Source organism: Bombina bombina, chromosome 3 (assembly GCF_027579735.1).
Source record: "Bombina bombina isolate aBomBom1 chromosome 3, aBomBom1.pri, whole genome shotgun sequence".
NCBI lineage: Eukaryota > Metazoa > Chordata > Amphibia > Anura > Bombinatoridae > Bombina > Bombina bombina.
Window position 1 is genome coordinate 395,954,850 of NC_069501.1, and position 25,869 is coordinate 395,980,718.

At 42.7% G+C, this 25,869-nt stretch overlaps 1 protein-coding gene across 1 annotated transcript in view; it reads left to right on the plus strand.

Moving 5' to 3' along the window:
- CSDE1 (cold shock domain containing E1) overlaps window positions 1-25,869 on the plus strand; it is a 501,007-nt gene that overhangs the window by 54,416 nt on the left and 420,722 nt on the right. The window contains exon 2 of the mRNA XM_053705299.1: window positions 7,927-8,311. The gene's annotated coding sequence lies outside the window, so the exon portion shown is untranslated. The remainder of the gene's footprint in view (window positions 1-7,926; window positions 8,312-25,869) is intronic.

A 25,869-nucleotide genomic window follows, 5' to 3' on the forward strand; every position in this document is an offset into this window, starting at 1 on the left:
TTCCTCCTGCTAACAGGAAGTGGCAAGGAGCACCACAGCAGAGCTGCTATATAGCTCCTCCCCTAACTCCTCCCCCAGTCATTCTCTTTGCCTATGCATAGCAATAGGAAGGTAAAGTTTATGTGGTGATAAAGATAGTTTAGTTTTTCTTCAAGAATTTTTTATTTTAAATGGTACCGGTGTGTACTGTTTTTACTCTGGCATGATATGGAAGAAGAATCATGCCTTGAGTCTGATGATCTTAGCAGTAGTGTTGCTGAGGAAGTGCAGGAGAAGTCTTCAGTATGGGGGAACGATTTATTGCTGCAAGCAATTTCAAGGTATGTGCAGTCATTTACATTCTGAGGAGACATGATATATCAGAACTTGGCTGACATATTCCCCATGCGGGGCAAGGGTAAGCAGTATTCCTTATTACAGGGTGGTACTGTGGTAACCTGTGTATTATTATCCCATTCTAAATAACATGGGATACTTATGGGCTATGTGGTTAGACACTGGGGCAGCTTAGGAAACCTATGGTAGAAGATTATGGGGTTTATTGAGGCTGTGTTTAATATTTTATGTGGGGTTCACATGGCATTTTTATTGCAAAATGAAGCAGTGTGTACAGATGTTGTTGAAAAACGCTTCCCATGAGGTTTGCTCTAGTTTTGGCTCATCAGATATGATGGGCGGGGCCTAATTTCGTGCTTCAGTGCGCAGTTATTTTTTTTGGAGAGGTAGTAGCCATTAGCTCCGGTTGGAACCAGACTGAGGCTGTACTTTGGAGTGGGACCCGATCGTTTTGACAGGTCTTGGGGGCAGGTAGGCGCCACAGCAGAGCTGTGGCGAGGTGTAGAAGTCAATAAGTAAAATTGTCTGCAGATCGTTTTTTTTTCCTGCTTAATTTTCTGAGATTAAAATGTAACTCTCCTTTTGCTTGTGGTGCAACATCCGATGGCACATTATGCTCTAAAAACAACAAAATTGTTCTTTTTGATTATCGTTTTAACGACTTTGCAAAAACAGTGTACACTTTTTATTCTTAAAGGCGCAGTAACCGTTTTTGTGCTGAATTGTTTTTCACATATAATAAAGATTGGGAAAGACTTGTGCTGTTATTACTAGTCAGAACACTGACTTCCCTTGTCAGACATGTTGTACAATGTGTTTTAGAAGCCATGGTGGAACCCCCTCTTACATTGTGCCCTTCTTGTACTGAAAGGGCCTTTAAACTGTAAGGATCACATTTTAAATAAAGAAAGTGGGCCTCAGGAAGATTCTCAGTCTGCAGAGAATCGGGATATGCCATTTAATTCTCCCCAAGTGTCACAACCTTTAACGCCCACGCAAGCGACGCCAAGTACTTCTAGTGCATCTACTTCTTTTACTTTTCAAGATATGGCCGCAGTCATGTCTACTACTCTTACAGAAGTATTGTCTAAACTGCCAGGTTTGCAGGGTAAACGCCATAGGTGAGATATTAATGCAAATACTGCACCCTCTGACGTCTTAGTGGCTATTTCCGATGTAAACTCCCAATGCTCTGATTTGGGTGTTAGGGATTTCATGTCTGAGGGAGAACTTTCAGAGTCAGGAAATTTAGTACCTCAGACAAATTCAGACTTCGTGTCATTTAAATTAGAACACCTCCGCTTATTGCTCAGGGAGGTTCTGGCGACTCTGGATGATTGTGACCCGATCACGATTCCTCCAGAAAAATTGTGTAAAATGGACAAATATTTGGAAGTACCTACTTACACGGTTGTTTTTCCGGTTCCTAAGAGAATTTCGGAAATTGTTAAGAAGGAATGGGATAGACCAGGTATACAGTTTTCTCCCCCTCCTAATTTTAAGAAAATGTTTCCCATATCTGACTCCAATGCGGGATTTTTGGCAATTCCCAAGGTGGAGGGTGCTATTTCTACTTCAGCTAAACGTACAACTATACCCATTGAGGACAGTTGTGCGTTTAAAGACCCTATGGATAAAAAATTGGAGGGTCTTCTAAAATTTTTTTTTGTTCACCAGGGTTTTCTTTTACAGCCTATAGCTTGCATGGTTCCAGTAACTACTGCAGCTGCCTTTTGGTTTGACGCCCTGGAAGAGTCTCTGAAGGTTGAGACACCTTTTAGAGGACATCTTAGACAGTATTAAGGCTCTTAAACTAGCAAATTCTTTTATGACTGATGCTGCTTTTCAACTTGCTAAATTAGCAGCGAAAAATGCAGGCTTTGCCATTGTAGCGCGTAGAGCGTTATGGCTAAAATCATGGTCGGCTGATGTATCCACTAAATCTAAGTTTTTGACTATTCCCTTCAAGGGTTAGACCCTATTCGGGCCTGAACTGAAGGAAATAATCTGACATTACTGGAGGAAAGGGTCACACCCTACCTCAGGACAAGCCCCTCAAGATAAGGAGTAAACAGAATCATTTTCGTTCCTTTCGAAATTTTAAAGGAACATCCTCTGCTTCCTCATCCTCCACTAAGCAGGAAGGGAACTTTGTGCAGTCCAAGGCGGTCTGGAGACCTAACCAGGCCTGGAATAAAGGTAAACAAGTTAAAAAGCCTGCTGCTGCTACCAAGACAGCATTAGGGGGCAGACTATCTTTCTTTGCTCAGGCTTGGGCAAGGGATGTACAGGATCCCTTGGCATTGGAAATTGTGACCCAGGGTATCAGATTTCATCTTTCACGATTGTCTGTAGACCAGACAAAGAGAGGCGTTCTTACGCTGTGTAAAAGACCTCTCTACCAGGGGAGTAATTTGCCCAGTTCCAGATCGGGAACAAGGGCAGGGGTTCTATTCAAACCTATTCGTGGTTCCCAAAAAAGAGGGAACCTTCAGACCGATTTTAGATCTCAAGTGTCTAAACAAGTTTCTCAGAGTCCCATCGTTCAAGAAGGAGACCATTCGTACAATTCTGCCTATGATCCAGGAGGGTCAATACATGACCACGGTGGACCTGAAGGATGCGTATCTTCACATCACTTTCCACAAGGACCATTATCTGTTCCTGCGATTTGCATTTCAGGATAGACATCAGTTTGTGGCCCTTCCCTTCAGGTTGGCCACGGCTCCCAGGATCTTCACAAAGGTTCTAGGGTCTATTCTAGCGGTTCTCAGGCCGCGAGGCATAGCGGTGGCGCCTTATCTGGACGATATCTTGATCCAGGCGTCAACTTATCTGTCCATATCTCACACAGACATCGTTCTGTCATTTCTGAGAACTCACGGTTGGAAAGTGAATGTAGGGAAAAGTTCACTAGTTCCACAGACAAGAGTTCCATTCCTGGGAGTCAGAAAATCAAAGATTCTAGTTACTTGCAGGGCTCTGCAGTCCATTTATCGGCCATCAGTGGCTCAGTGTATGGAAGTCATCGGACTCATGGTAGCGGCAATGGATATCATCCCGTTTGCTCGCTTTAATCTCGGACCACTACAACAGTGCATGCTCAGTCAGTGGAATGGGGATTATGCAAATTTATCTCCTCAGATAAATCTGGACCAAGAGACCAGAGACTCTTCGGTGGTGGTTGTCACAGGACCATCTGTCCCACGGGATGTGCTTCCGCAGGCCATCTTGGGTAATAGTAATGACGGACGCCAGTCTTCTGGGGTGCAGTCTGGAATTACCCGAAGGCTCAGGGTGTGTGGACTCAGGCGGTGTCTCAATTACCAATCAATATTCTAGAACTGAGAGCGATATTCAACGCGCTGCTAGCGTGGCCTCGGCCAAATTCATAAGATTCCAGTCGGACAACATCATGACTGTGGCGTATATCAATCATCAGGGGGGAACAAGGAGTTCTCTAGCGATGATAGAAGTATCAAAGATAATTCGATGGGCGGAGGCTCACTCTTGCCATCTGTCTGCGATCTATATCCCAGGAGTAGAAAACTGGGAAGCAGATTTTCTAAGTCGTCAGACTTCATCCGGGGGAGTGGGAACTCCATCCAGAGTTGTTTGCAACTTTGACTCATCGATGGGGCACACCGGAATTGGATCTGATGGCATCTCGACAGAATGCCAAACTTCAAAGTTACTGGTCCAGGTCACGGGATCCCCAGGCTGTACTGATAGATGCTCTAGCAGTACCTTGGTCGTTCAACCTGGCTTATGTGTTTCCACCTTTTCCTCTCCTTCCTCGGGTGATTGCCATAATCAAACAGGAGAGGGCTTCAGTAATTCTAATAGCGCCTGCGTGACCACGCAGGGCCTGGTATGCAGATCTAGTGGACATGTCGTCTCTGCCACCATGGAGACTGCCATTGAGAAAGGACCTTCTCATTCAAGGTCCTTTCCAACATCCAAATCTCACTTCTCTGCAACTGACTGCTTGGAGATTGAACGCTTGATTTTAGCTAAGCGGAGTTTCTCTGAGCCAGTCATTGATACTCTGATTCAGGCTTGCAAGCCGGTCACTAGAAAAATTTACCATAAGATATGGCGGAAATATCTTTATTGGTGTGAATCCAAGGGTTACTCATGGAGTAAGGTTAGGATTTTGTCTTTTCTCCAAGAAGGATTGGAGAAGGGTTTATCAGCTAGTTCCTTGAAGGGACAAATTTCCGCTTTGTCAATTTTGCTTCACAAGCATCTGACAGATGTCCCAGATGTTCAAGCATTTTGTCAGGCTTTAATCAGAATCGAGCCTGTGTTCAAAACCATTGCTCCGCCATGGAGCTTGAATTTAGTTCTTAATGTATTTCAAGGGGTTCCGTTTGAACCCATAATTCCATAGATATGAAACCGTTATCTTGGAAAGTTTTTTGTTTTTAGTAGCTATTTCTTCGGCTCAGAGTTTCTGAGCTTTCTGCATTGCAATGGGATTCCCCTTATCTTATATTCCATTCTGATAAGGTGGTTTTGTGTACTAAACCTGGATTCCTTCCTAAGGTTGTTTCAAATAAGAATATTAATCAGGAAATTGTGGTTCCTTCCTTGTGTACTAATCCTTTCTCTAAGAAGGAACGTTTGTTGCATAATTTGGATGTGGTTCGCTCTTTAAAGGGACACTCAGGTTAAATTACATTTTCATGATTCAAATACAGCATGTAATTTTACACAACTTTCCAATTTACTTCCATTAAAAAAAATGTGCACAGTCTTTTATATTTATAATTTGAGTCACCAGATCCTACTGAGCATGTGCAAGAATTCAGACTATACGTATATGCATTTGTGATTGACTGATTGCTATCACATGGTACAAGGGGAGTGGAAATATACATAACTTTGAAATTTGTTATAAAAAAATCTACTACTCATTTGAAGTTCAGACTAAGTGCTATTGCATTGTCTTATCTTGCATTTGTTGATTATGCAAATCTAATGTGTTGACTGGTCCTTTAAAATTCTATTTGCAAGCGACCAAGGATTTCCGTCAGACATCTTCCCTATTTGTTTATTTTGGGAAGCGTAGAGGTCAAAAAGCTACGGCTACCTCTCTCTTTTTGGCTGAGAAGCATCATCCGCATGGCATACGAGACTGCTGGACAGCAGCCCCCTGAAAGGATTACGGCTCATTCCACTAGAGCTGTGGCTTCCACTTGGGCTTTTAAGAACGAGGCTTCTGTTGAACAGATTTGTAAGGCTTCGACTTGGTCCTCCCTTCATACTTTTTCCAAATTTTACAAATTCTATACTTTTTGCTTCTTCTGGGGCTATTTTTGGGAGAAAGGTGCTTCAAGCAGTGGTGCCTTCCGTTTAGGTTCCTTTCGTCCCTCCCTTTCATCCGTGTCCTAAAGCTTTGGTATTGGTATCCCACAAGTAAAGGATGAAATCCGTGGACTCGGCATATCTTGTAAAAGAAAAGGAAATTTTATGCTTACCTGATAAGTTAATTTCTTTTACGATATACCGAGTCCACGGCCTGCCCTGTCATTTTGAGACAGGATTTATTTTTTCTTTAAACTTCAGTCACCTCTGCACCTTTTTTGGTTCTTTCCCTTTCTCTTCCTATCGAATGACTGGGTGGAGGAGTTATGGGAGGAGCTATATAGCAGCTCTGCTGTGGTGCTCTTTGCCACTTCCTGTTAGCAGGAGGAATATATCCCACAAGTAAAGGATGAAATCCGTGGACTCGGTATATCGTAAAAGAAATTAATTTATCAGGTAAGCATAAATTTCCTTTTGAGTTTCATATCCCTTTTAAGCCATAACAGAACTTGTATGTAGATATAATAGTACAACATATAGACTGGAAAAAAAAATCAGAGTTATAGCTCTCTGGGTTGGCCATGTCCTGTAATATTTATGAGCAAGTACTTGTTCTAGCTGTCCTTAAAGGGACAGTCTAGTCAATTTAAACTGTCATTATTCAGATAGGACATATAATTTTAATCAACTTTCCTATTTACTTTTATAATCAAATTTGTTTCTTTTTCTCTTAGTATTCTTAGCTAAAAATAAACCTAGGCAGACTCATATGCTAATTTCTAAACCCTTGAGGGCTGCCTCTAATCACATGCCTTTTTTAAATTCCTTTTTTAACACAGAGACTGAAAGTACATGTGGATCATATAGATAACACTGTGTACAGGCACAGGGAGTTATGTAAGATTTAGCCCAAGACAATAGATAATAAAGTCAGTCATGTGATCAGGGGGCTGGAAGAAGGTTCTTATAATACACTTTTTACCTCTGTAATTACCTTGTATCTAACTGTTGGTTATGCAAAACCTGGGGAATGGGTAATAAAGGGATTATCTATCTTTTAAAACATTAACAATTCTATGGTAGACTGTCCCTTTAATGTCATTTTATGCAAACTTTGTACATACCAAGTGGATACAAAAATTAAAATCTTAAACTGGTTAAATTTTAAACTACAGTAGTATAGAGACAAACGTGCTGCACTTCAATATAGTAGTAGTAGAAAAATGTGATTATGATTGCTTTCTCCAACATAGGTGTGTCCGGTCCACGGCGTCATCCTTACTTGTGGGATATTCTCTTCCCCAACAGGAAATGGCAAAGAGCCCAGCAAAGCTGGTCACATGATCCCTCCTAGGCTCCGCCTTCCCCAGTCATTCTCTTTGCCGTTGTACAGGCAACATCTCCACGGAGATGGCTTAGAGTTTTTTGGCTTATGAGACTGCCGGACGGCAGCCTCCTGAAAGAATCACAGCTCATTCCACTAGGGCTGTGGCTTCCACATGGGCCTTCAAGAACGAGGCTTCTGTTGATCAGATATGTAAGGCAGCGACTTGGTCTTCACTGCACACTTTTACTAAATTTTACAAATTTGATACTTTTGCTTCTTCTGAGGCTATTTTTGGGAGAAAGGTTTTGCAAGCCGTGGTGCCTTCCATCTAGGTGACCTGATTTGCTCCCTCCCATCATCCGTGTCCTAAAGCTTTGGTATTGGTTCCCACAAGTAAGGATGACGCCGTGGACCGGACACACCTATGTTGGAGAAAACAGAATTTATGTTTACCTGATAAATTACTTTCTCCAACGGTGTGTCCGGGTCCACGGCCCGCCCTGGTTTTTTAATCAGGTCTGATAACTTATTTTCTTTAACTACAGTCACCACGGTATCATATGATTTCTCCTATGCAAATATTCCTCCTTTACGTCGGTCGAATGACTGGGGAAGGCGGAGCCTAGGAGGGATCATGTGACCAGCTTTGCTGGGCTCTTTGCCATTTCCTGTTGGGGAAGAGAATATCCCACAAGTAAGGATGACGCCGTGGACCGGACACACCGTTGGAGAAAGTAATTTATCAGGTAAACATAAATTCTGTTTTCTTTGAAGTCGATTGTAAATCCAGAATGTAATATATTGGAAACTAGTGACTGATGCGATAGGAAATGCAGCACTGATGCCATAATGGCGCCAGTTCCTTTGAAAATGAATTTACACATTTTAAAAGTGTAAATATTACTTTTGTTCTTATTTCATTGATAAAAACTTTTTTTTTTTTTTGCACATAGTATGAAGTGAAACAGAACAGAAACTACCACCTGAAACTGCTGCTTCAAGTTCAGATCAGTCAAGGAACATCTGCCACAATCGTAACCGACAAGACCAAAGAAGAGAACTTGCGCTAAAGACACAACACTTGATCTGAAACAAGAAGTTTGTGCCTACTCAACAGCTTCACAAGAGCACTTCCCAACGCTGCTATTAGTCTTTGTTTTATTCTCAGCGCTGCACTTTGCAACCGCCAAGTGCAGCGGGTGTCGTCTTTCTTAGCTCGATAGGTCATTTTTCTCTCACTATCTATCAACACTAGTAACTTTCAACCTTCTGAATCGTGTGCTGACCGAAAGCTCAATAAATACTACTGAAAGTGCAATACTTGGATTTCTCAGCAAGGTAGGTACATGTCTCCCCCTCCCCCTTGTTCCTCTGCTTTATTTAGGTATTCACTTGTTTTGTTTTTACAGTCTTGATTCCTTCTTAGCTCTGCTATGAAAGTAAACTAATTTGATTTAGGGAAACTAAATACTGGTGTGTTCTCTTTGTCCTACACTGAAAATAGAGATTTGATCTCCTTAACAGGCAGGCGTTATGACCATTATTTAGGACTTTTGTGATGGTGGTGTTTATTTTTTTTTTTTTTTTTTTTTTTTTTTATTCTATAATTGTTTGGGTAGTTGTTTAACCTGCATGAAAACCCAAGGGCACATTTTTGTTTCTGTAATGGACACAAATAATTACCAGTCACCAAGCATAGAACTTTCAGACTCCTATAAGCTCTTAAACACCACATTATTATAAATTAAAATATCAAAACTACATTTCATGCACCTTTAATGGGTGTTGCCATTTTGAAACCTAGTTTTCACTGCTGTTATCTAAAGGAAAGTTGCTTCACATGTGCAAACACAGGTCAGTACTGGAATTCAGTGAAAGCTAGATTTCTTTCCTATGACATGGAGAGTACACAACGTCATTCCAATTACTAGTGGATTATTCAACGCCTGGCCAGCAAAAGGAGGCAAAGAGCACCCCAGCAAAGCTTTTAAGTGGAACTTCCCTTACCCATAATCCCCAGTCATTCTCTTTGGCTCTGTCAATGGAGGATGTGCAGAGTTGGTGTCTGATGATATTAATCCTTTTATGGGTACTTTTTCCCTGCAAGCAATGATTGGGATCTAGCTGTGTCCACGTCATTCTCTTTAAGAGTAGTGGTGGATTTTAGCAGTTAAAATGCAGCGAGGTTGTTTTTTTTTGTTTTTTTTTTTTTCTCCCAAGTAGAGGTTTTTACCTTTTATTGGTGAACCGGAAAGGGGTTTCAGCATTGTTTGCGGCAGTTTACTTTAGAGGGACATTGAACACCATTTTTTTTCTTTTCATTATTCAGATAGAGAATGCAATTGTAAGCAACTTTCTAATTTACTCCTATTAAATTTTCTACATTCTCTTGGTAGCTTTATTTGAAAAGCAAGAATGTAAGTTTAGATGCCGGCCCAGCTCTGAACCAAAAAATGGCTGGCTCCTTGGCTTAGATGCCTTCTTTTTCAAATACAGATAGCAACAGAACGAGGAAAAATTGATAATATAGGAGTAAATTAGAAATTTGCTTAATCTGGATCATGAAAGAAAAAATTGTAGAGCTGGCGCACTTTTTAACCCCCTGGAGGTTTGATATGAGTTGCACAATATCCTGACGGTACAGTTTTTCACAACCCACTAGGCAAGAGAGTGGGTATGGCGACATGTACATATTATTATAACATGCATCTATAACTCTTTTTCTTATTAACAGCCTGATAGCTGATTTTTTTTATTAAGTTTTCATGTGCATTTGCATATTTTTTTTATTTTTTATATATAGACTTGCTTTCTCTACTTCAAAGTAAATGTAAAGTTTGCGGTTTAAGTGCCCGGTTTTTAAAATCCTATTAAAAACAGGGGCACTTTCATTCATCATACTTAACATTTCTCTGGTTTTGTTAAAATACCTTTTTCTTCGTGAAAGCCGCTCCATCGCTTCTCCGGCCAGTCGCAAACCTCCTTCATACGTCGGCAATGACGATTCCAGCATCCTCCAATCACGGCTTCCCACCCCCGGGGGAATCATTGCCTGAAGCAACACTGTGATTGGAGGAAGGCCGGGATAGTCCTTTCTGACATATGAAGAGGTTTGCAAAGTATTTTAACAAAACTAATGAAATGTTAAGTATGATGAATGAAAGTGCCCCTGTTTTTAACCGGATTATTAAAAACCAGGCACTGGTTAATTTACATTCACTTTAAAGGGATAGGAAAGTCAAAATTAAACTTGCATGATTCAGATAGAACATGTAATTGTAAGACACTTTTTTAAATTCACTTCTATTTTCAAATGTGCTTCGTTCCCTTAGTTTTCCTTGTTGGAAAAGAATACGCATATATAATACACCAGTGGGAGCTGATGCTTATTGGTGCCTGCACACATTTGTCTCTTGTGATTGGCTAACTAGATGTGTTTAGCTTCCTGCCAGTAGTGCAATGATGTTCTTCAGCAATAGCTAACAAGAGAATTAAGCAAATTTGATAATAGAAGTAAATTGGAAAGTGGTTTAAAATTGTATGTAATATCTGAATCATAAAAGAACATTTTTGGGTTTACTATTCCTTTCTATTTGTTAGAGAATAAGTTGAGCAATGCTGCCATCTGGTGTCCGTTATTGATATGTTTTTTTTTTTTCTTTCAACAAAAAAATCTCTTGTGAGTTTATTTCTGTGTGTTAACCCTTCTATGGTTCTTTGTATTTCTAAGGAACCTAAGAATTTACATTACGTATATCTTTGTGTTCTGCAAATGGGCACTTTAGGGTTATCCCCTTTTTACAATAAAAAGCTAAATTTTCTATATATTTATATAGATATTCACCTATGTCCTTAGTACTCTAAGGGTTAATTGCTTTTTTTCTATATATGTATCTATGCAGGTTTCTTCTCACGCTGAAGTGATTTCTCTTATTTCGTTATGTATTTCTCCAACATAGGTGTGTCCGGTCCACGGCGTCATCCTTACTTGTGGGATATTCTCTTCCCCAACAGGAAATGGCAAAGAGCCCAGCAAAGCTGGTCACATGATCCCTCCTAGGCTCTGCCTTCCCCAGTCATTCTCTTTGCCGTTGCACAGGCAACATCTCCACGGAGATGGCTTAGTTTTTTGGTGTTTAAATGTAGTTTTTATTCTTCAATCAAGAGTTTGTTATTTTAAAATAGTGCTGGTATGTACTATTTACTCTGAAACAGAAAAGAGATGAAGATTTCTGTTTGTAAGAGGAAAATGATTTTAGCAACCGTTACTAAAATCGATGGCTGTTTCCACACAGGACTGTTGAGAGGAATTAACTTCAGTTGGGGGAAACAGTGAGCAGACTTTGGCTGCTTGAGGTATGACACATTTCTAACAAGACTTGGTAATGCTGGAAGCTGTCATTTTCCCTATGGGATCCGGTAAGCCATTTTCTTAATTTTCAATATAAGAATAAAAGGGCTTCACAAGGGCTTTAAAGACTGGTAGACATTTTTCTGGGCCAAAACGATTACTATATAAGCATTTTTAATGGTTTATAACTTTGGAGAGTTATTTTAATCTTGGCAATTTTGTTAAAAAGACTGACAGGCACTGTATTGGACACCTTTTTCACTGGGGGCCTTTTCTAGTCATAGGCAGAGCCTCATTTTCGCGCCACTAATGCGCAGTTGTTTTTGAGAAGCTAGGCATGCAGATGCATGTGTGAGGAGCTCAGATCCACTGAAAAAGCTTATTGAAGGCGTCATTTGGTATCGTATTCCCCTCTGGGCTTGGTTGGGTCTCAGCAAAGCAGATACCAGGGACTGTATAGGGGTTAAATGTAAAAACGGCTCCGGTTCCGTTATTTTAAGAGTTAAAGCTTTCAAATTTGGTGTGCAATACTTTTAAGGCTTTATGACACTGTAGTGAAATTTTGGTGAATTTTGAACATTTCCTTCATACTTTTGCGTATATTCAGTAAAAAAGTGTGTTCAGTTTAAAATTTAAAGAGACAGTAACGGTTTTATTTTAAAACGTTTTTTGTGCTTTGTTATCAAGTTTATGCCTATTAACATGTCTGAACTATCAGATAGACGATGTTCTGTATGTTCGAAAGCCAAGGTTCCTATCCATTTAAATATATGTGATGAATGTGACAAACAAAGTAGGGACAATGATGCCACTGATAATAATGTTGCCCAAAATGATTCCTTAAGTGAGGGGAGTAAGCATGGTACTGCATCATCCCCTTCTATGTCTACACCAGTCTTGCCCACTCAGGAGGCCCCTAGTGCATCTAGTGCGCCAATCCTCCTTACTATGCAACAATTAACGGCTGTAATGGATAATTCTATTAAAAACATTTTAGCCAAAATGCCCACTTATCAGCGAAAGCGCGACTGCTCTGTTTTAGATACTGAAGAGCATGAGGACGCTGATGATAATGGTTCTGACATGCCCTTACACCAGTCTGAAGGGGCTAGGGAGGTTTTGTCTGAGGGAGAAATTTTCAGATTCATGAAAAATTTCTCAACAAGCTGAACCTGACGTTATTAAATTTAAATTGGAACATCTCCGCGCTCTGCTTAAGGAGGTGTTATCTACTCTGGATGATTGTGACAATTTGGTCATTCCAGAGAAATTATGTAAAATGGACAGGTTCCTAGAGGTCCCGGTGCCCCCCGAAGCTTTTCCTATACCCAAGCGGGTGGCGGACTTTGTAAATAAAGAATGGGAAAGGCCCGGCATACCTTTTTGTCCCTCCCCCTATATTTAAGAAATTATTTCCTATGGTCGACCCCAGGAAGGACTTATGGCAGACAGTCCCCAAGGTCGAGGGGGCGGTTTCTACTCTAAACAAACGCACCACTATCCCTATAGAAGATAGTTGTGCTTTTAAAGATCCTATGGATAAAAAATTAGAGGGTTTGCTTAAAAAGATGTTTGCTCAGCAAGGTTACCTTCTACAACCAATTTCATGCATTGTTCCTGTCACTACAGCAGCGTGTTTCTGGTTCGAGGAACTAGAAAAGTCGCTCAATCAAGCATCCTCTTATGAGGAGGTTATGGACAGAGTTCAAGCACTTAAGTTGGCTAACTCTTTTACCTTAGACGCCACTTTGCAATTAGCTAGATTAGCGGCGAAAAATTCAGGTTTTGCTATTGTGGCGCGCAGAGCGCTTTGGCTGAAGTCTTGGTCAGCGGATGTGTCCTCCAAGAACAGATTGCTTAACATCCCTTTCAAGGGGAAAACGCTGTTTGGCCCTGACTTGAAAGAGATTATTTCAGACATCAGGGGGGGAAAGGGCCACGCCCTTCCTCAGGATAGGTCTTTTAAGGCTAAAAATAAAACAAATTTCTCCAACATAGGTGTGTCCGGTCCACGGCGTCATCCTTACTTGTGGGATATTCTCTTCCCCAACAGGAAATGGCAAAGAGCCCAGCAAAGCTGGTCACATGATCCCTCCTAGGCTCCGCCTACCCCAGTCATTCTCTTTGCCGTTGTACAGGCAACATCTCCACGGAGATGGCTTAGAGTTTTTTAGTGTTTAACTGTAGTTTTTATTATTCAATCAAGAGTTTGTTATTTTGAAATAGTGCTGGTATGTACTAGTTACTCAGAAACAGAAAAGAGATGAAGATTTCTGTTTGTATGAGGAAAATGATTTTAGCAACCGTCACTAAAATCCATGGCTGTTCCACACAGGACTGTTGAGAGCAATTAACTTCAGTTGGGGGAACAGTGAGCAGTCTCTTGCTGCTTGAGGTATGACACATTCTAACAAGACGATGTAATGCTGGAAGCTGTCATTTTCCCTATGGGATCCGGTAAGCCATGTTTATTACGATCGTAAATAAGGGCTTCACAAGGGCTTATTAAGACTGTAGACTTTTTCTGGGCTAAATCGATTCATTATTAACACATATTTAGCCTTGAGGAATCATTTTATTTGGGTATTTTGATATAATAATATCGGCAGGCACTGTTTTAGACACCTTATTCTTTAGGGGCTTTCCCAAAGCATAGGCAGAGCCTCATTTTCGCGCCGGTGTTGCGCACTTGTTTTTGAGAGGCATGGCATGCAGTCGCATGTGAGAGGAGCTCTGATACTTAGAAAAGACTTTCTGAAGGCGTCATTTGGTATCGTATTCCCCTTTGGGCTTGGTTGGGTCTCAGCAAAGCAGATACCAGGGACTGTAAAGGGGTTAAAGTTCAAAACGGCTCCGGTTCCGTTATTTTAAGGGTTAAAGCTTCCAAATTTGGTGTGCAATACTTTTAAGGCTTTAAGACACTGTGGTGAAAATTTGGTGAATTTTGAACAATTCCTTCATGTTTTTTCGCAATTGCAGTAATAAAGTGTGTTCAGTTTAAAATTTAAAGTGACAGTAACGGTTTTATTTTAAAACGTTTTTTGTACTTTGTTATCAAGTTTATGCCTGTTTAACATGTCTGAACTACCAGATAGACTGTGTTCTGAATGTGGGGAAGCCAGAATTCCTATTCATTTAAATAAATGTGATTTATGTGACAATGACAATGATGCCCAAGATGATTCCTCAAGTGAGGGGAGTAAGCATGGTACTGCATCATTCCCTCCTTCGTCTACACGAGTCTTGCCCACTCAGGAGGCCCCTAGTACATCTAGCGCGCCAATACTCCTTACTATGCAACAATTAACGGCTGTAATGGATAATTCTGTCAAAAACATTTTAGCCAAAATGAACACTTATCAGCGTAAGCGCGACTGCTCTGTTTTAGATACTGAAGAGCATGACGACGCTGATAATAATGTTTCTGAAGGGCCCCTAACCCAGTCTGATGGGGCCAGGGAGGTTTTGTCTGAGGGAGAAATTACTGATTCAGGGAACATTTCTCAACATGCTGAACCTGATGTGATTACATTTAAATTTAAGTTGGAACATCTCCGCATTCTGCTTAAGGAGGTATTATCCACTCTGGATGATTGTGACAAGTTGGTCATCCCAGAGAAACTATGTAAAATGGACAAGTTCCTAGAGGTGCCGGGGCTCCCAGAAGCTTTTCCTATACCCAAGCGGGTGGCGGACATTGTTAATAAAGAATGGGAAAGGCCCGGTATTCCTTTCGTCCCTCCCCCCATATTTAAAAAATTGTTTCCTATGGTCGACCCCAGAAAGGACTTATGGCAGACAGTCCCCAAGGTCGAGGGAGCGGTTTCCACTTTAAACAAACGCACCACTATACCCATAGAGGATAGTTGTGCTTTCAAAGATCCTATGGATAAAAAATTAGAAGGTTTGCTTAAAAAGATGTTTGTTCAGCAGGGTTACCTTCTACAACCAATTTCATGCGTTGTCCCTGTCGCTACAGCCGCATGTTTCTGGTTCGATGAGCTGATAAAGGCGGTCGATAGTGATTCTCCTCCTTATGAGGAGATTATGGACAGAATCAATGCTCTCAAATTGGCTAATTCTTTTACCCTAGACGCCACTTTGCAATTGGCTAGGTTAGCGGCTAAGAATTCTGGGTTTGCTATTGTGGCGCGCAGAGCGCTTTGGTTGAAATCTTGGTCGGCTGATGCGTCTTCCAAGAACAAGCTACTTAACATTCCTTTCAAGGGGAAAACGCTGTTTGGCCCTGACTTGAAAGAGATTATCTCTGATATCACTGGGGGTAAGGGCCACGCCCTTCCTCAGGATCGGCCTTTCAAGGCAAAAAATAAACCTAATTTTCGTCCCTTTCGTAGAAACGGACCAGCCCAAAGTGCTACGTCCTCTAAGCAAGAGGGTAATACTTCTCAAGCCAAGCCAGCTTGGAGACCAATGCAAGGCTGGAACAAGGGAAAGCAGGCCAAGAAACCTGCCACTGCTACCAAGACAGCATGAAATGTTGGCCCCCGATCCGGGACCGGATCTGGTGGGGGGCAGACTCTCTCTCTTCGCTCAGGCTTGGGCAAGAGATGTTCTGGATCCTTGGGCGCTAGAAATAGTCTCCCAAGGTTATCTTCTGGAATTCAAGGGGCTTCCCCCAAGGGGGAGGTTCCACAGGTCTCAGTTGTCTTCAGACCACATAAAAAGACAGGCATTCTTACATTGTGTAGAAGACCTGTTAAAAATGGGAGTGATTCATCCTGTTCCATTAAGAGAACAAGGGATGGGGTTCTACTCCAATCTGTTCATAGTTCCCAAAAAAGAGGGAACGTTCAGACCAATCTTAGATCTCAAGATCTTAAACAAGTTTCTCAAGGTTCCATCGTTCAAGATGGAAACCATTCGAACTATTCTTCCTTCCATCCAGGAAGGTCAATTCATGACCACGGTGGATTTAAAGGATGCGTATCTACATATTCCTATCCACAAGGAACATCATCGGTTCCTAAGGTTCGCATTCCTGGACAAGCATTACCAGTTCGTGGCGCTTCCTTTCGGATTAGCCACTGCTCCAAGGATTTTCACAAAGGTACTAGGGTCCCTTCTAGCTGTGCTAAGACCAAGGGGCATTGCTGTAGTACCTTACTTGGACGACATTCTGATTCAAGCGTCGTCCCTTCCTCAAGCAAAGGCTCACACGGACATAGTCCTGGCCTTTCTCAGATCTCACGGATGGAAAGTGAACGTGGAAAAGAGTTCTCTATCTCCGTCAACAAGGGTTCCCTTCTTGGGAACAATAATAGACTCCTTAGAAATGAGGATATTTCTGACAGAGGCCAGAAAAACAAAGCTTCTAGACTCTTGTCGGATACTTCATTCCGTTCCTCTTCCTTCCATAGCTCAGTGCATGGAAGTGATCGGGTTGATGGTAGCGGCAATGGACATAGTTCCTTTTGCGCGCATTCATCTAAGACCATTACAACTGTGCATGCTCAGTCAGTGGAATGGGGATTATACAGACTTGTCTCCGAAGATACAAGTAAATCAGAGGACCAGAGACTCACTCCGTTGGTGGCTGTCCCTGGACAACCTGTCACAAGGGATGACATTCCGCAGACCAGAGTGGGTCATTGTCACGACCGACGCCAGTCTGATGGGCTGGGGCGCGGTCTGGGGATCCCTGAAAGCTCAGGGTCTTTGGTCTCGGGAAGAATCTCTTCTACCGATAAATATTCTGGAACTGAGAGCGATATTCAATGCTCTCAAGGCTTGGCCTCAGCTAGCGAGGGCCAAGTTCATACGGTTTCAATCAGACAACATGACAACTGTTGCGTACATCAACCATCAGGGGGGAACAAGGAGTTCCCTAGCGATGGAAGAAGTGACCAAAATCATTCTATGGGCGGAGTCTCACTCCTGCCACCTGTCCGCTATCCACATCCCAGGAGTGGAAAATTGGGAAGCGGATTTTCTGAGTCGTCAGACATTGCATCCGGGGGAGTGGGAACTCCATCCAGAAATCTTTGCCCAAGTCACTCAGCTGTGGGGCATTCCAGACATGGATCTGATGGCCTCTCGTCAGAACTTCAAAGTTCCTTGCTACGGGTCCAGATCCAGGGATCCCAAGGCGGCTCTAGTGGATGCACTAGTAGCACCTTGGACCTTCAAACTAGCTTATGTGTTCCCGCCGTTTCCTCTCATCCCCAGGCTGGTAGCCAGGATCAACCAGGAGAGGGCGTCGGTGATCTTGATAGCTCCTGCGTGGCCACGCAGGACTTGGTATGCAGATCTGGTGAATATGTCATCGGCTCCACCTTGGAAGCTACCTTTGAGACGAGACCTTCTTGTTCAGGGTCCGTTCGAACATCCGAACCTGGTTTCACTCCAGCTGACTGCTTGGAGATTGAACGCTTGATCTTATCGAAGCGAGGGTTCTCAGATTCTGTTATCGATACTCTTGTTCAGGCCAGAAAGCCTGTAACTAGAAAGATTTACCACAAAATTTGGAAAAAATATACCTGTTGGTGTGAATCTAAAGGATTCCCTTGGGACAAGGTTAAGATTCCTAAGATTCTATCCTTCCTTCAAGAAGGATTGGAAAAAGGATTATCTGCAAGTTCCCTGAAGGGACAGATTTCTGCCTTGTCTGTGTTACTTCACAAAAAGCTGGCAGCTGTGCCAGATGTTCAAGCCTTTGTTCAGGCTCTGGTTAGAATTAAGCCTGTTTACAAACCTTTGACTCCTCCTTGGAGTCTCAATTTAGTTCTTTCAGTTCTTCAGGGGGTTCCGTTTGAACCCTTACATTCCGTTGATATTAAGTTATTATCTTGGAAAGTTTTGTTTTTAGTTGCAATTTCTTCTGCTAGAAGAGTTTCAGAATTATCTGCTCTGCAGTGTTCTCCTCCTTATCTGGTGTTCCATGCAGATAAGGTGGTTTTACGTACTAAACCTGGTTTTCTTCCAAAAGTTGTTTCTAACACAAACATTAACCAGGAGATTATCGTACCTTCTCTGTGTCCGAAACCAGTTTCAAAGAAGGAACGTTTGTTGCACAATTTGGATGTTGTTCGCGCTCTAAAATTCTATTTAGATGCTACAAAGGATTTTAGACAAACATCTTCCTTGTTTGTTGTTTATTCCGGTAAAAGGAGAGGTCAAAAAGCAACTTCTACCTCTCTCTCTTTTTGGATTAAAAGCATCATCAGATTGGCTTACGAGACTGCCGGACGGCAGCCTCCCGAAAGAATCACAGCTCATTCCACTAGGGCTGTGGCTTCCACATGGGCCTTCAAGAACGAGGCTTCTGTTGATCAGATATGTAGGGCAGCGACTTGGTCTTCACTGCACACTTTTACCAAATTTTACAAGTTTGATACTTTTGCTTCTTCTGAGGCTATTTTTGGGAGAAAGGTTTTGCAAACCGTGGTGCCTTCCATTTAGGTGACCTGATTTGCTCCCTCCCTTCATCCGTGTCCTAAAGCTTTGGTATTGGTTCCCACAAGTAAGGATGACGCCGTGGACCGGACACACCTATGTTGGAGAAAACAGAATTTATGTTTACCTGATAAATTACTTTCTCCAACGGTGTGTCCGGTCCACGGCCCGCCCTGGTTTTTTTAATCAGGTCTGATAATTTATTTTCTTTAACTACAGTCACCACGGTACCATATGGTTTCTCCTATGCAAATATTCCTCCTTAACGTCGGTCGAATGACTGGGGTAGGCGGAGCCTAGGAGGGATCATGTGACCAGCTTTGCTGGGCTCTTTGCCATTTCCTGTTGGGGAAGAGAATATCCCACAAGTAAGGATGACGCCGTGGACCGGACACACCGTTGGAGAAAGTAATTTATCAGGTAAACATAAATTCTGTTTTTCGTCCCTTTCGCAGAAACGGACCAGCCTCAAATTCTACATCCTCTAAGCAAGAGGGTAATTCTTCTCAAACCAAGCCAGCCTGGAGACCGATGCAAGGCTGGAACAAAGGTAAGCAGGCCAAGAAGCCCGCTACCGCTACCAAGTCAGCATGAGATGCTGGCCCCCGATCCGGGACCGGATCTGGTGGGGGGCAGACTCTCTCTCTTCGCTCAGGCTTGGGCAAGAGATGTTCAGGATCCTTGGGCGCTAGAAATAGTTTCTCAAGGTTATCTCCTGGAATTCAAGGAACTACCCCCAAGGGGAAGGTTCCACAGGTCTCAATTGTCTTCAGACCAAATAAAAAGACAGGCATTCTTACATTGTGTAGAAGACCTGTTAAAGATGGGAGTGATTCATCCTGTTCCATTAGGAGAACAAGGGATGGGGTTTTACTCCAATCTGTTCATAGTTCCCAAAAAAGAGGGAACATTCAGGCCAATTTTGGATCTCAAGATCCTAAACAAATTTCTCAAGGTCCCATCGTTCAAGATGGAAACCATTCGGACAATTCTTCCTACCATCCAGGAAGGTCAATTCATGACCACGGTGGATTTAAAGGATGCGTATCTACATATTCCTATCCACAAGGAACATCATCGGTTCCTAAGATTCGCCTTTCTGGACAAGCATTACCAGTTTGTGGCACTTCCATTCGGACTAGCCACTGCTCCAAGAATTTTCACAAAGGTACTAGGGTCCCTTCTAGCGGTGCTAAGGCCAAGGGGCATTGCAGTAGTACCCTACTTGGACGACATACTGATTCAAGCGTCGTCTCTACCTCAAGCAAAGGCTCATACGGACATTGTCCTAGCCTTTCTCAGATCTCACGGGTGGAAAGTGAACGTAGAAAAAAGTTCTCTATTCCCGTCAACAAGAGTTCCCTTCTTGGGAACAATAATAGACTCCTTGGAAATGAAGATTTTTCTGACAGAAGCCAGAAAATCAAAACTTCTAAGCTCTTGTCAAGTACTTCATTCTGTTCTTCTTCCTTCCATAGCGCAGTGCATGGAAGTAATAGGTTTGATGGTTGCGGCAATGGACATAGTTCCTTTTGCGCGAATTCATCTAAGACCATTACAACTGTGCATGCTCAGACAGTGGAATGGGGATTATACAGATTTGTCCCCGACGATCCAAGTAGATCAGAGGACCAGAGATTCACTCTGTTGGTGGCTGACCCTGGACAACCTGTCCCAAGGGATGAGCTTCAGAAGACCAGAGTGGGTCATTGTAACGACCGACGCCAGCCTGGTGGGCTGGGGCGCGGTCTGGAAACACCTGAAAGCTCAGGGTCTATGGTCTCGGGAAGAATCTCTTCTCCCGATAAACATTCTGGAACTGAGAGCGATATTCAATGCTCTCAAGGCATGGCCTCAACTAGCAAAGGCCAAATTCATAAGGTTTCAATCAGACAACATGACGACTGTTGCATATATCAACCATCAGGGGGGAACAAGGAGTTCCCTGGCGATGGAAGAAGTGACCAAAGTAATTCAATGGGCGGAGCTTCACTCCTGCCACTTGTCTGCAATCCACATCCCAGGAGTGGAAAATTGGGAAGCGGATTTTCTGAGTCGTCAGACATTTCATCCGGGGGAGTGGGAACTCCATCCGGAAATCTTTGCCCAATAACTCAATTATGGGGCTTTCCAGACATGGATCTGATGGCGTCTCGTCAGAACTTCAAGGTTCCTTGCTACGGGTCCAGATCCAGGGATCCCAAGGCGACTCTAGTAGATGCACTAGTAGCGCCCTGGACCTTCTACCTAGCTTATGTGTTCCCACCGTTTCCTCTCATTCCCAGGCTGGTAGCCAGGATCAATCAGGAGAGGGCTTCGGTGATCTTGATAGCTCCTGCGTGGCCACGCAGAACTTGGTATGCAGACCTGGTGAATATGTCATCGGCTCCACCATGGAAGCTACCGTTGAGACGGGACCTTCTTGTTCAAGGTCCGTTCGAACATCCGAATCTGGCATCACTCCAACTGACTGCTTGGAGATTGAACGCTTGATTTTATCAAAGCGTGGGTTCTCAGATTCTGTCATTGATACTCTTATTCAGGCTAGAAAGCCTGTAACTAGAAAAATTTACCATAAAATATGGAAAAAATATATCTGTTGGTGCGAATCAAAAGGATTCCCATGGAACAGGGTAAAAATTCCTAAGATTCTATCCTTTCTACAAGAGGGTTTGGAGAGAGGATTATCTGCAAGTTCTTTGAAGGGACAGATTTCTGCTTTATCTGTTTTACTTCACAAGAAGCTGGCGGCTGTGCCAGATGTTCAGGCTTTTGTTCAGGCTCTGGTTAGAATCAAGCCTGTCTACAAACCTTTGACTCCTCCTTGGAGTCTCAATTTAGTTCTTTCAGTTCTTCAAGGGGTTCCGTTTGAACCCTTACATTCCGTAGATATCAAGTTATTATCTTGGAAAGTTTTGTTTTTGGTTGCAATTTCTTCTGCTAGAGTTTCAGAGTTATCTGATCTGCAGTGTTCTCCTCCTTATCTGGTGTTCCATGCAGATAAGGTGGTTTTGCGTACTAAACCTGGTTTTCTTCCGAAAGTTGTTTCTAACAAAAATATTAACCAGGAGATAGTTGTGCCTTCTTTGTGTCCGAATCCAGTTTCAAAGAAGGAACGTTTGTTGCACAATTTGGATGTAGTTCGTGCTCTAAAGTTCTATTTAGAGGCTACAAAGGATTTCAGACAAACATCTTCCTTGTTTGTTGTTTATTCTGGTAAAAGGAGAGGTCAAAAAGCAACTTCTACCTCTCTCTCTTTTTGGCTTAAAAGCATCATCAGATTGGCTTATGAGACTGCCGGACGGCAGCCTCCTGAAAGAATCACAGCTCATTCCACTAGGGCTGTGGCTTCCACATGGGCCTTCAAGAACGAGGCTTCTGTTGATCAGATATGTAAGGCAGCGACTTGGTCTTCACTGCACACTTTTACCAAATTTTACAAATTTGATACTTTTGCTTCTTCTGAGGCTATTTTTGGGAGAAAGGTTTTGCAAGCCGTGGTGCCTTCCATCTAGGTGACCTGATTTGCTCCCTCCCATCATCCGTGTCCTAAAGCTTTGGTATTGGTTCCCACAAGTAAGGATGACGCCGTGGACCGGACACACCTATGTTGGAGAAAACAGAATTTATGTTTACCTGATAAATTACTTTCTCCAACGGTGTGTCCGGTCCACGGCCCGCCCTGGTTTTTTAATCAGGTCTGATGATTTATTTTCTCTAACTACAGTCACCACGGTATCATATGATTTCTCCTATGCAAATATTCCTCCTTTACGTCGGTCGAATGACTGGGGAAGGCGGAGCCTAGGAGGGATCATGTGACCAGCTTTGCTGGGCTCTTTGCCATTTCCTGTTGGGGAAGAGAATATCCCACAAGTAAGGATGACGCCGTGGACCGGACACACCGTTGGAGAAAGTAATTTATCAGGTAAACATAAATTCTGTTTTTATCTTAAAGAAAATATTAATCCATCAAGGATTACAGTAGCTACCTGTAGGCTAGTATTGCTACGGTTGCGGGAGCATCATCCTATTGGTACAATTCCTTGTCTGATCTGATATCAGAAGAATCTACAATAGAGGAGATCCAAGATGGGATCAAAGCTCTTATTCTGGCCTATTCCTTTATCTGCAATGCTATCAGGTAGATAATTTGACTGAGATGTCTAGCTTCACTGTTCTATCTTGCTGAGTTAAGATCTTGGTCGGCCGATTGTTCCTTCTAAGGACAAGCTTTTGGCTTTTCCTTGTAAGGGTATAACTCTGTTTGGGCCTCGTCTGGTGGAAATCTTTTTTAGAGATTTTGGGGGGAAAGGGATCTTTCCTACCTCAGGACAAGAGGAATAAAATGGTCAACAAACTTCTAATTTTTTTTGTTCTTTTCACAACTTTAAGGATTAAAGTCCTTCTTCCAATCCAGGTTCAATTGGATATCCAGCCAGCCTTGGAACAAGGGCAAGAAGAATCCTTCTAAATCATCCTCTTTTTCAACAGTCTTGGATACGCTATGTCCCAGTTCGTGGCCTGTGGTCATAGTTGCTCTGGGTTATAAAATAGGATTCAGATCTTGCCCTCCAAGGGGCAGATTTCTCCTGTTCAAGTCTATCCTCAAACCAGGTAAAGGCGGAGGCCTTCTTAAAGTGTGTAGAGAACGTATCCTCCCTGGGAGTTTTTGGTACCAGTCCCTGTAGAGGAACAAGATCAAGCAGGCCAATGTAGCCTACTGGTTTGCTTTGCACCTCAAAGGTTGTTGGTTCGACTACAGATGCTAGCCCAAGATGTTGCTTTAGTCCCATTTTAGATCTAAAGTGTCTCAAAACTCTTCAATGTTCCGTCCTTCAAGATGGAAACTTTTTGTTCCATTCTTCCTTTGGTTCTGGAAGGTCAGTTTATGAGGGGTGGTTGTGGCTTAGTGGTTATGTCAACTGCCTCACAATCCAAAGGTTGTGAGTTCAAACCCGGCTACAGCTTCCAATTTCTTACATGGCATGTCCTTCTGGTCACATTTACGACCATAGTCCTGAAGGACACATACTTGTTCCCCTACTCAGGGATTATCTCCAATTTCTAAGGTTTGCCTTTCTGGACAATCTTTTACCATTTATTGCCCTTCCGTTTGGTATTGTCACAGCTGCCAGAATATTCACAAGTGTGATCAGATTTCAGGGAATTGCTGTGGTCCTATCTAGATAACATCTTGGTTCATGTGTCATCTTTTCATCTAGCAAAATCTCATACAGAGATGTTGTTGTCTTTTCTTTGTTCCCACGGGTGGAAGGTGAATCTGGAATTGAGTTCTTTTGTTCCAACTTAGAGTGTGTTTTCTAGGGACTTTCATAGCTTCCCTGTCCATGTAGATTTTCCTGACTGACGTCTGTAAATCCAAACTTCTTGCTGCTTGTCTTTCTCTCCAGTCTGCCTCAAAATTTTACATTTCACTCCTGTTGTGAAAAAATACTTGCCTTAATCTTGACAGCTGCTCCAGCTTTCTCCACCTGTCGCAAAGCCTCTTTCTGGGTCTAAAATGAGGAATCTGGCTTTCTCCAATCACGGCGTTCAATCAGACACTGATTCCCCGGGGGGGGCCGTGATTGGAGGATGACCTAACCATAATTTCTGACGTCAGAAATGGCTTGTGACGACCGGAGGAAGCTGGAGCTGCTGTCAAGTTGAAGAATCTTCCTTCCTGGGTGGTTGTGGCTATGGACGCTAGCCTCTTAGTCTGGAGAGCTGTTTGGGGTTCTCTTAAAGCTCAGGAACTGTGGTCTCGGGAAGAATTTTCTCTTCCCATGAAAATCTTGGAGTTGAGAGCAATCTTCAATGCCTTAACAGCTTGGCCTCAATTATATTCAGTCCGGTTTATCAGATTCCAGTCGGACATCACCTCAGTGGCTTACATCAGCCACCAGGGAGGAACTCTGAGTTACTTGGCCATGAAGGAAGTGACTGGCATTCTGCAGTGGGTGGAAGCTCACGATTGTCTATCTGCCATTCACATTCCAGAAGTGGACTACTAAGGCAGATTTTCTGAGCAGACAGACTTTTCTTTCCGTGGAGTGGGCACTCCATCCGGAAGTGTTCTCTCAGATAATCCTCAGTTGGGGGTTCCAGAGTTGGATCTGATGGCGTCTCGTCGGAACGCCAAGCTTCCAAAGTACGGTTCAAGGTCAAGAGATCCTCAGGCCACCTTGATAGACACGCTGGTGGTTCCTTGGATCTTCTCTCTGGTTTTCCTTTTGCCTCCGTTTTGCTCTCCTTCCACGAGTCATTGTTATCACACAGGAGAGAGCATTGGTAATTCTATTGGCTCCTGCATGGCTTCGCAGGATCTGGTTCGTGGATCTGTTCAGGATGTCATCTCTTCCTCCTTGGATGGAGGTTTCCTCTGAGGAAGGACCTTCTAATTCAGGGTCCATTCCTCCATCCAAATCTAGATTCTCTGAAATCTGACTGCTTGGAGATCTAACGCCTAGTTCTGTCTAGACGTTTTTCTGAAGTGGTCTTTGATTCTATGCTTCCGGCTCGCAGACCTGTTTTCTCGCAAGTTTTTTCCATAAGCTATGGCGTAAATGTCTTTTTGGTGCGAATCCTAGAGGTTTCTCCTGGAGCCGGGTGAGGATTCCCCATATTTTATCCTCTCTAAAGGATGGCCTGGAGAAATGTTCGTCAGTCAGTACTCTGTGCAAAACACTAGCCAGTGCAGAAAACGGACCCTTCAGATGTCTGGCAAATTTGCCAGATGTTCAAGTTTTTGCTCAGGCCCTGGTCAGAATCAAGCCTGTGTTTTAACCTGTTGCTCCTCTTTGAAATCTTTTTTTTTTTTTTTTCAAAAAGTTTTATTTATGATTCAAAAAGAAGTAACAATAGAGTGTTAATGTCACGTAAAATTCAACAAAACAGGTTACATATTTTATCATTATACATAAAACAGAACTGTGACAGAATCGATCTACATACAATTAGGTTTCGTGTCTTCAGAGTCTTTGTTAGCGTAATCAAGCAGCTTACGCCTCTGCCGCTTCTTTAACCTTGGTTAAATTGAAACAGATACATTCTGCTCTGAGAGCATCAATGAAAATAAAAGCAAATATAGCGTAATGAAAGTGAACAGTTCAGCTCAGGTGCTATATTG